The following is a 4,560-nucleotide window of genomic DNA, read 5'->3' on the forward strand; positions in this document are numbered from 1 at the left end:
CTTTAAATTTATCCAAGAACGTCTGAGGAGTTATATGATTGTAGTGGCTCTGTACTAAATGATCCCGTAAGTTTTTGGCCCGTCTAAAGGTGATAGACTGTGGTCGTTCAGGTAGTAATTTAGCAATTTTAAGGTCTGCTATAAGAATAGGCCAGGATTTCATAAGGGATGTCCGAATCCGTTCGGCCTGAGAATTATAGTTGGTCATGAATCGTATTGTATTTAAACCTTGCCCATTATACTTGTTATCATATAGCAGGCTATTCCTGTCAGACCACTTGGCTCTATGGTGTGCTCTCTTAATTGCTCTATTGCTATAGCCACGTTCACGAAAACATATTTTCAATTTCTCCGTCTCCTGTTCAAAAGTCAATTGTGTAGAACAAATACGGCGGAGGCGGAGAAATTGACCCACTGGTACTGAACGAATCAGATGTTGGGGATGTGAAGAGGTGGCGTGCAAAAGTGCATAAGTGGCAGTTGGTTTCCTATATATACTGGTATATATTGTCATTGTCACCCCTTTTCAAAATTACATCCAAAAACTCGATCTCGTTGGGATGATGATTAACCGTGAGACGTATATTGAGAGAATTTCCGTTAAGCTCATGTATCAACTCCTTAAGGGCTGGGACTGAACCCTGCCAGACCAAAAAGACATCCTCGAGCTACCGCGGCCAGGTAAGGACGCGGCCCATCGATGACGACCATTGGTCTGACAGGAAGAGGTACCTTTCCCACAGCCCCAGGAACAGGTTAGCATAGGAGGGGGCAAAAGCTGCTCCCATGGCTGTTCCCTCGAGCTGCAGGAAAAAGGACCTCTTAAAAACAAAAAAATTATGAGTAAGAGTGAATTCGAAGAGCTGAAGCACAAGGGCCCTCATGTTGGGGGAGCAATCCGATGATCCTAGAAAGAATTTTACCGCATTCAGACCATCCGTGTGTCTGATACTCGTATATAACGACTCTACATCTGCGGTAACTAAGAGTGTATCAGGGTCAAGTGGGAGACCATCAACCATATGCAATAGATGGGTTGTATCCTTTAAAAAGGAAGGTCATTCTTCCACTAGGGGCTGTAGAATCAAATCTATCCACTTGTTGACGTGCTCTATGAAGTTCCCTCGACTCGACACTATGGGGCGTCCAGGTGGTGTGTATATTTATGCACTTTCGGGAGTAAATAGAAAGTGGAGATTACTGGCTCGGTAACCTTAAGGGCGGCGGCTAACTCTTTAGTGATAACCTCCACCTCTACAGCAGATGCCAGGATACCGTCAACGACAGCAGAAAAAGAAGCCAAGGGATTAAAAGATAGCTTTTTATAACATAAGGGGTCATTGAGTTGGCGAAAGGCCTCCCGTTCGTACATATTGGTGGGCCATAGAACTACAGGTCCTTCTCAAAAAATTAGCATATAGTGTTAAATTTCATTATTTACCATAATGTAATGATTACAATTAAACTTTCATATATTATAGATTCATTATCCACCAACTGAAATTTGTCAGGTCTTTTATTGTTTTAATACTGATGATTTTGGCATACAACTCCTGATAACCCAAAAAACCTGTCTCAATAAATTAGCATATTTCACCCATCCAATCAAATAAAAGTGTTTTTTAATAACAAACAAAAAAACCATCAAATAATAATGTTCAGTTATGCACTCAATACTTGGTCGGGAATCCTTTGGCAGAAATGACTGCTTCAATGCGGCGTGGCATGGAGGCAATCAGCCTGTGACACTGCTGAGATGTTATGGAGGCCCAGGATGCTTCAATAGCGGCCTTAAGCTCATCCAGAGTGTTGGGTCTTGCGTCTCTCAACTTTCTCTTCACAATATCCCACAGATTCTCTATGGGGTTCAGGTCAGGAGAGTTGGCAGGCCAATTGAGCACAGTAATACCATGGTCAGTAAACCATTTACCAGTGGTTTTGGCACTGTGAGCAGGTGCCAGGTCGTGCTGAAAAATGAAATCTTCATCTCCATAAAGCATTTCAGCCGATGGAAGCATGAAGTGCTCCAAAATCTCCTGATAGCTAGCTGCATTGACCCTGCCCTTGATGAAACACAGTGGACCAACACCAGCAGCTGACATGGCACCCCACACCATCACTGACTGTGGGTACTTGACACTGGACTTCAGGCATTTTGGCATTTCCTTCTCCCCAGTCTTCCTCCAGACTCTGGCACCTTGATTTCCGAATGACATGCAAAATTTGCTTTCATCAGAAAAAAGTACTTGGGACCACTTAGCAACAGTCCAGTGCTGCTTCTCTGTAGCCCAGGTCAGGCGCCTCTGCCGCTGTTTATGGTTCAAAAGTGGCTTTACCTGGGGAATGCGGCACCTGTAGCCCATTTCCTGCACACGCCTGTGCACGGTGGCTCTGGATGTTTCCACACCAGACTCAGTCCACTGCTTCCTCAGGTTCCCCAAGGTCTGGAATCGGTCCTTCTCCACAATCTTCCTCAGGGTCCGGTCTCCTCTTCTCGTTGTACAGCGTTTTCTGCCACATTGTTTCCTTCCAACAGACTTACCATTGAGGTGCCTTGATACAGCACTCTGGGAACAGCCTATTTGTTGAGAAATTTCTTTCTGGGTCTTACCCTCTTGCTTGAGGGTGTCAATGATGGCCTTCTTGACATCTGTCAGGTCGCTAGTCTTACCCATGATGGGGGTTTTGAGTAATGAACCAGGCAGGGAGTTTATAAAAGCCTCAGGTATCATTTGCATGTGTTTAGAGTTAATTAGTTGATTCAGAAGATTAGGGTAATAGGTCGTTTAGAGAACCTTTTCTTGATATGCTAATTTATTGAGACAGGTTTTTTGGGTTATCAGGAGTTGTATGCCAAAATCATCAGTATTAAAACAATAAAAGACCTGACAAATTTCAGTTGGTGGATAATGAATCTATAATATATGAAAGTTTAATTGTAATCATTACATTATGGTAAATAATGAAATTTAACACTATATGCTAATTTTTTGAGAAGGACCTGTACGTATAAAGACAGCAAAATAAATATCACATTAGAACACAGAATAAACTATTTCAAAGGTCAGTCATCCACGACTACATTTTTTGGGGGGTTGTTTTTTCCTCAACAAAATGACCAGCGTAGTGCTATAGGACAAATGCACAAATTTATGGCAGTCATTTTGATAAGAAGTACGGTAAATCACATTTTTAGGTGTTTCGCACCATCTCTTCATAAAAAGTTAGAACATGCTTTATTTATGTAGGTAGACGCAAAAGAATACCATTGGGTTCAATTGCAGGTGGTTGCAGCCCCTCTGCTACCGAAGAAGACGCATCAGAACAAATAAATTATGATAGACAAAATTCACCAAAACCACCCGGCAATTATTCTCTGGGAGGGAACAATTTCCCGGGGGGCATTATGACTGCAAAGACAAATCCAATGCATTCATGGGTTCATACATTACAAAGGGATTTTTGTTCATTTAAACACCAGTTTGTTTGGACGATGACTGACCGCTAAGGATTACCATACATAAAACCACTTCACATGAGGCTCTTTGAAGGTGGAGTAGAGGAAGAGCTCAATTTTTGAAAAAAGCGAATGGGTAGACCACACTCCTCTTGGGATAGGAAAGGGTGTTGGGGATATGGGGATTGTCTTATTAGTATCTTCATTATAGCTATCTTTGTGCTGAAGCTGCTGGTGGCTGGATCCAGAGTGAAGGGATGTTATGCTTCTGGTTCATATTCCTGGTAATCATCCTGGGGGGCTTCCTCGTAGCTCTCCCCTTCTGGCTCCAGCAGTGGTTCAGCAGCAGGTTCTTCCAAAGCTTCCTGGCCTTCTTCTTCAGGCTTAATATCTGTGGGAAATTCATCCTTCTTCACTAGGCCGGTGGCTGCACCAATGTTTGCAGCTCCAGACATGACAGCCCTACCCAGCTGAGATGCCTGCTCTTTGGTCTTCTCAGCCACTGAAGCCACTCCTTGTACTACTCCATCTCTGGCTTTGCTTCCCACATATAAGACACCTTCCTTGGTCTTCTCCGCAGCTTCTGCTACCCCTTACTTGGTTTTCTCAGCTGTGGCCACCACCCCTTCTTTTGCTTTGGAAAAGCCTTTCATAAGCACATCCATTTTGATCTGTTGCAGTCTTCTCAGTCCCAAGCTTTTTCCAGGTCTTGTTGCTTATCTGGAAGAGGCTGCCTGGGATTCAGAGGGTAAATTGGTTTTAGTCCTCTCTATGTAATGATGACGCAGAAGAGGGTTCAGATGTAGAGATCTCAGGGGGTCCCTCAGCGCCTGGCAGTGTCAGTGCTGCAGTATTGGTCATTTTATTAGAAAACAAATCCTCTTTACTGTCCCTAAAACCTTGTAAATTGTTTACTTGAGATGGAATTGAGACCTCAAGGGAACCTTGTTAGGCTAGTTTCACATTTGCGTTTAAATCCACAGCGTTTAAAACGCATCCGCAAGTGGTGAAAAAAAGCATGTAAACGCGTACAAACGCTGCGTTTTTTTAGACGCATGCGTTGTCGCATGCGGTTTAAAAAATGCCGCGTTTGTACGCGTTTA

At 43.3% G+C, this 4,560-nt stretch overlaps 1 pseudogene; it reads right to left on the minus strand.

Moving 5' to 3' along the window:
- Positions 1 to 3,665: 3,665 nt before the first annotated feature.
- Positions 3,666 to 4,220, minus strand: LOC138674365 (beta-synuclein-like; annotated as a pseudogene).
- Positions 4,221 to 4,560: the final 340 nt, after the last annotated feature.

This window comes from Ranitomeya imitator, chromosome 4, assembly GCF_032444005.1.
Source record: "Ranitomeya imitator isolate aRanImi1 chromosome 4, aRanImi1.pri, whole genome shotgun sequence".
Lineage (NCBI taxonomy): Eukaryota > Metazoa > Chordata > Amphibia > Anura > Dendrobatidae > Ranitomeya > Ranitomeya imitator.